The sequence below is a fragment of the Tasmannia lanceolata genome, unplaced genomic scaffold, assembly GCF_043159265.1.
Source record: "Tasmannia lanceolata isolate RefF3 unplaced genomic scaffold, GAP_Taslan_0.1 ptg000023l, whole genome shotgun sequence".
In the NCBI taxonomy this organism is placed as follows: Eukaryota; Viridiplantae; Streptophyta; class Magnoliopsida; order Canellales; family Winteraceae; genus Tasmannia; species Tasmannia lanceolata.
Window position 1 is genome coordinate 8,959,812 of NW_027518700.1, and position 6,961 is coordinate 8,966,772.

General features: G+C 48.7%; 1 pseudogene; it reads right to left on the reverse strand.

The window, feature by feature from the left end:
- Positions 1-4,457: 4,457 nt before the first annotated feature.
- LOC143855737 (pentatricopeptide repeat-containing protein At5g66520 pseudogene) lies at positions 4,458-6,128 on the reverse strand (annotated as a pseudogene).
- Positions 6,129-6,961: the final 833 nt, after the last annotated feature.

Below are 6,961 nucleotides of genomic sequence, written 5' to 3' on the forward strand. Positions count from 1 at the left end.
CTCCTCGCCCGGCTCCGGCTTTGTTAATAATGGCGGGGAGGACAGATACCTTTTCAGCTCTTCGAATGCGATCTGGCATTCTTCCGTCCAGGGCGCAGTCTTGAGTCCCTTGACCGCGCTGAAAAAGGGCAGGCACCTCTCCGCTGATTTGGAGATAAAGCGACCCAACGCCGCTATCATTCCCGTGAGCCGCTGGACTTCCCTGATGGTTTTTGGAGCAGTAAGCTCCATCACGGCTCTGATCTTTTCTGGGTTTGCTTCTATCCCTCGCTGGCTCACCATGAATCCTAAGAACTTCCCCGAGCTGACACCAAAGGTGCACTTGGAGGGGTTAAGTTTCATGTTGTGCTTCTTCAGGACCTGGAATGTTTCTCTAAAATCAGACACATGGTCCTGCGCACTCCGACTTTTGACCAGCATATCGTCCACATAGACTTCCATGTTACGGCCGATCTGGTTCTGAAAAAGTCTGTTCACAAGCCTTTGGTAAGTAGCTCCGGCGTTTTTGAGGCCGAAGGGCATAACTCGCTAGCAGTAAGTTCCCTGATCTGTGACGAAGGAGGTCTTTGGTATATCTGACTCGTACATCCTGATCTGATTATATCCGGAGAAGGCGTCCATGAAGCTCAACAGTTCATGACCCGCTGTGGCGCCAATGAGTTGGTCGATCTTCGGGAGTGGATAGCTGTCCTTAGGACAAGCCTTATTCAGATCGGTGAAGTCGACGCAGGCCCTCCATTTTCCATTAGTCTTCTTGACTAGGACTACGTTTGCCAACCAGTCCGGGTATCGAATCTCGCGAATGAAGTCGGCCTTCAGAAGCCTCTCCACTTCTTCTTTTATTGCCTGCCGCCTTTCGAAAGCGAAATGTCGTCTCTTCTGCTTCACCGGTCTACAGGTTGAATCAACACCCAGCCTGTGTGTGCTGATCTCTGGATCAATGCCGGGCATATCGGCAGGAACCCATGCAAAGACATCTGCATTGTCCTGGAGAAAATTGGTGAGCTGGTGCTGAAGGCTGCTGCTGAGGGAGGAACCGATCAGAGCGACTTTCTCACTGTCCTCCGGGCATAGTGGGATGGAGAGGAGGTCTTCAGTAGGTTGAGTCCCTCTGAGCTCGTCCCTTACATCGAGCAGTTCAATTGGCAGTGATTCCACTGCATTTTTGCCTTTGAGTGCCATTGCGTAGCACTCTCTGGATTGAGGCTGATCTCCTCGAACTTCCCCCACACCATTGGGGGTTATGAACTTCATTTTTTGGTGGTAGGCCGAGGCTACTGCACGGATGAGGTTCTGGCCAGGCCGTCCCAAGATAGCATTATAGACCGAAGTGGCCCTTACTACCAGAAAGTTGACCATGGCGAAAGCTTGACAAGGTGGGTCTCCGACAAGAACAGGGAGCTCGATCTGCCCCACCACTTTCACGACCTCTCCGGAGAAGCCAAATAAATCTGAGTTCGCCGGTTTCAGACGGTCGTCGCCTATTATCATTTTCTCAAAGGCGTGGTAGTATAGAATGTTCGCTGAACTCACATTGTCTACGAGGATTTTCTTCACCTCCTAGTTGGCAACGAGCATGGTTAAAACCAGTGCATCGTCGTGGGGCAGGATAAGATTATCCAGATCTGCATCTGAGAAGGAGATCTCATTCTCCGTTCTCGTCTTTTTGCTGGTTGTGTGCACGGCGTTAACTCGCCGTGCATATGCTTTGCGAGCGGTAGAGGAGGTGCCCCCAGCGGCAGGCCCACCCATAATTGTACCGATGACCCCCCTTGGCTGAGATCGGGGTGCCTCAGGCTGCGCATTGGCCGGCTAAGGGGTTTTGTCCCGAGCAGGAGGCTGCTGTGATCTTCGAGGGCTGCGGCCCTAGGGGCTCTTTCCTCTGCGCTCTTGGTTGCGGCTGTCAGTTCGGATATACTTTTTCAAATAGCCCCGGCTGATGAGTTGCTCAATTTCCTCCTTGAGTTGCCAACAATCATCTGTGTCGTGGCCGTGGTCCTTGTGGAACCGACAGTACTCTGAAAGATCTCTCCTGTTTCCCTTGGAGATCATTCTAGCAGGCCACTTCACGAACTCCTCTTCGCTGATCGCCGCCAGTATGTGCTTTCTGGAGGTGTTGAGAGGTGTGAAGTTTTCTTCTCTTCTCTGAGGAGGCGGAGACTTCTCTCTCCTGGGAGGTTTATCCTCCCTGCGCTGCTTAGGGAGATTCTTCTCTTCAGAGGTTATCATCCGATTTGAATTAAGAGCTGCCAGTGTTTCTTCCACCGTTATGTACTCTTCTGCACCGGCCATTAGATATGCCAGTGAGTGCGGATTTTGTCGGGCTACGGCCCGACGGAAGTCATTAGATCTGGTACCCGCGAGGAGCGCATTCATAGCTGCCGAGGGATCTAGATTGGGCACCTGAAGTGCCTCCCTGTTGAAGCGGCGGACGAACACTTTCAGAGGCTCATTGTCGTCCTGTCGCAAAGCCATCAAAATGCTGTCGTTTTCTTCGGCCTGCGACTGCTCATGAAGTGGCGTACCAGATCCTCTCCGAAATCATCGAAATTACTGATGGAGTTCGGTTTGATCCTGGAGTACCAGTCTCTCGCCGCGCCAGTTAGCGTCGTTGGAAATGTTCTGCAAAGAAAGCCATCGGAAGCTCCGTGGAGGAGCATCATTGTTCTGAATGTCTCCAAGTGGTCCACGGGGTCTGTAGTGCCGTCATACTGAGGGACGGCGGGCATTTTAAACCCTCTGGGTGCTGGGGCACCCAGAACATCATCAGTGAACGACGTCCTGCTTGAGAACGCCCTGGAGACGGGCCGGCTCTGGTCCTTCGCCAGTTCCTCTATCCGATGATCCATCTCCTCCATTCTCTGTAGTAGCGGATCCGTCCTGTGGTCCAAGGACCTGATCCTTTCCACAGACTGGCTCGCCGCGAAGCCGGATTGGCTCTCCCGACTCATACGATGAGGTCGACGTTTCGCTGGTGGCGCACGATCTTCATGAGCTCGGCGCCTCTGTGCGGAGTGGGACCGCGACCTTTCACGGTGATGAGGCTCTGTTTGGGCATGCCTCATCGTGGGGTGAGGAACTTGTCTGGTGGAATGATGAGTTCGGCCCTCACCATGGTGTGATGACTCTCCCCTGTGGACATCTGGCCTTTCCTGGCCAGGTCGCGGGGCCTCTGGAGGAGGTTGAGGGGGCACTTGAAGTAGTTGCTGGTACTGCCCAACGAGGGCTGTCATCTGCTGAAATAGAGCTTGAACTTGCTCCGGGGTGGGCAAGGGATTCAGATGTTCTGAGCGAGCCGGGCTCTGCTCTGCTGTAGCAGAAGCTGCTACTACTAGTGATGCAATTCGCTCGCTCCGGGTCCTGCGGGGTGACGTAAGAGCTGAGCTGGATGACTAGGGGAGCTGAGTCCTGAGTGACCGGAGTGAACGAGGAGTGAGGTGGTCGAGAACGAGTCCTGCTATGAGGGCTGAGTCCTGCACAAGGCAAGCGAGGTCAGAAGACCAGACCGGGTTTTACTCCGGACAGGCCCTTCGACACTCAAGTCTGTATGAGCAGGAGTGAAGGGGAGATGTCTAAGAGTTTTTAGGGAGAGAAGGGATTTTTCATTACCCATTAGTCTGAGCTTTGATCCCCTATTTATAGGGAAAATCTGGTGAGGTGTCCTGGACAGGTGGCGGCCTGTGAGAGGCTGCAGCTCACCTACTCTGAGACAGGTGGCGGCCTGTGAGAGGCTGCAGCTCACCTACTCTGGGACAGGTGGCGGCCTGTGAGAGGCTGCAGCTCACCTACTCTGGGACAGGTGGCGGCCTGTGAGAGGCTGCAGCTCACCTACTCTGGGACAGGCGGCGGCCTGTGAGAGGCTGGTGTTTTCACACCCCATCAACAAATATGATTTTTTTTTTTTCTGAAAGGCATTCCTCCACAAAGACCGACCCCTTTGCAACATCTCCCAATGAATAAAAAAAATGATTGTAACTCACCTCGTCAACTTTGTAGAGGATGCACCTTTTCGCTAAAAAGAACATTGCTCACACTCAAGGAGATCCAAGGTGTTAATTTTACCATGAGCCATGGTGCACCCAAAACATAAACTTAAGAGTGAGAGCCATCAACAGAACTCTGGACCAAAAAGAGGACTGATTAAGGACCCCTAACCAGAGTAAAGAAAATGGAACGGACCAAGAAAACACCACTAAGATCCAGCCCAAATTATGTGATCGTCAATGCAAGGCGTGATGAACACAGAATTGAGGTGCCAATAAGATCGGTCAAGTCATCGATCAGAGCCAAGTGAACAGTTCTGAGCAATCAGAGCTGGGGCATGCCATTCCATACCTGTGCCTCACACCAAGTCATTCCTCAAGAGTTGAATTCCATTGCTTGATGAGTAATAGCACAGTAACAGAACCTGTTTTACTCTATAGTTTAGAAATAAAAGACACGAGTGAAAGGCAACCCTATGTTCCACATGAGATCCACAATGTTTGAGCTATGCCCATTTCATAGCTTGATGCACTCAATTCCTTATTAAGTTCATTCAACATCCTGTGAACTTTTTCTGATTGAACATGTGATTGGTCATCAACAAGAAATCTATGGACAACCCCATTAATCTCAATGAAACTACAACCAGGAACTGCTGTTACTCCCCTCTCCCTCATCATCCTTCTAATGCCCACCACACCCTCCCATCTACCCATGGTAGCATAAATGTTTGCTAGAAGAGCATACCTTCCACTATGTTGAGGCTCTAATTCAATAAGAAGTTTCCCAACTCTCTCACCCAACTCAACATTGCCATGAATATGGCACCCATTAAGCAAAGCGCCCCATATGATACCATCAGGTTTCATTGGCATACTGCTAATCAACTGCTCTGCTTCTGCAATTCGACCAGCACGGCCCAACAGATCAACCATGCACCCGTAGTGCTCAATCGTAGCAGAGATGCCATAAACACTACTCATGAGCTCAAAATACTCCCACCCTTTATCTACCAAACCTCCATGATTACAAGCAGTTAAGACCCCAACAAACGTAACGGCATTTGGCCTCGTCCTACTCCTCTCCATCTGTCCAAAAACCTCAAGTGCCAAATCGCTATGACCGTTAATGGCAAGACCCACAATCATTGCGCTCCAAGCCATTACATCTTTACTAGACATCTTATCAAACACTTGTCTTGAACTCTCTACAAACCCACATTTTGCATAGAAGTCTACTAGAGCAGTTCCTAACTCGAGATCATATTCGAATCCGTTTTTGTCGATATAGGAGTGAACCCATTTACCCTCTTCAAAAGCACCTAAACTAGCACATGCGTTAAGAATACTCACCAAAACAGAAAGATTAGGCTTCACATTAGCACGAAACCTCAAATCATGGAATAATTCAATAGCTTCTTTAAAACTATTGTTTTGCACATACCCAGAAATCATGGCACTCCAAGAAACATCATTCCTTTCAGGCATTTCATCGAACACCTTGCGAGCATCAGTAACAAATCCATGACTACAAAACGCAGTAATGAGACTAGTCCATGAAACAATGTTTCTGTTAGGACTTTTATCAAACACCCGGCGAGCGAGCTCAATTCCGCCATATTTAGAGTACATTTTGATTAGAGAACTGACAACATAAACATCAAGGTCAAGCCCAAATTTCAGAATCTGGCCATGAATTTGAAAGAGCGAAACAAAATCAACGCAAAGCTTGATTGCAAAGGGGAAAGTGTGCATATTGGGCTCAACTCCTTGAGTTCTCATTCGGGCGTATATCAAGAGACCCTTTTTGGGTTCGGAGCTTTTCGAGTAACCTTTGATCATGGTGTTCCAATTGAAGATTGTGGGCATCGCAATCCGGTTGAAAACACGGCAAGCGTAATCCAAATCCCCGTTTTCGGATATTGCGCAAAATGCGAGGAGTCGGCTTGTGACGTAAGTGTAGCGGACGAGACCCACAGTGATGATTTGGGCATGAATTTGCTTCAGTTCTTTCATGTTTTGGCATTGTTCTAACAGAGAAAGATACGAGGGATCTGGTAGAGAAGGGCATGGGGGTTTGATGTGTGGTTTTGAATGTGAAAGACGATGCAGGAATCTCTTGGATTTAGAGAAATGCAAATTCATGCCAAAAGGAGATATTTAAATTTGATTGAATGGAAACGAAGAGACATTCTGCTTCCCGCCAAATGTAAGTTTGTGAGCTTTGTCTTAACCTAAAGTTAAATATGTGGCATCTTGGGGCATTTTGATGGGATCACAACCGTTCATTCGGTTGGGCCTTACCATGAAAAAATATTGGTGATAAACCAATAAGCCGGGATATTTTGGCTGAGGAGGGCGTCAGCCTCCCGGATGTCATTGTTAATTTTTCTGATCGAAGAGGCGAGGGGTGGTCGGGTGGTCTGTATGGCTTTGTTCACTTTGTTTTCCCGGGAAAGGAAAAGAAAAGGTTTCCCAGGAATCTGGCGTGGCATTAGGAAAAGAAATCCAGGGAAACTGTGTAGGAAAAGGTTTTCCACGCCTGTTCACGTGCGCAGAAACTGTGCAGGAAAAGGTTTCCCGAGAAACTGCTTGCCCACTTTTTTCACTAGTTTTCCCGGGAAAGCAAATCCGACCAAAATAGTGGGATTTGGTTTCCCACACTTGTGAGAAAACAGACATTTCCACATCATTTTTGGCAATTTCCATGCAATTATTTGACATTTTCCACCTAGGGTTGTTACTTTCTCACGAAAGCAAGTAAACACCAGAATTCTGTCTTGTCAAGGAAAAAAGAGGCTGTTTTCCAGGGATTTGCTTTCCCGGGAACACAAGTGAACAGAGTAATGGATGCATGTATTCTACCGGGACGCCGCCTTGTCCCAAGTGTTATGTACACCCTTTATTGAAATAAAATTGTTATCGTTTAAAAAAAAAAAAAAAAAAAAAAAAAAACAATAAGCGGGGTGGCCTGCCTA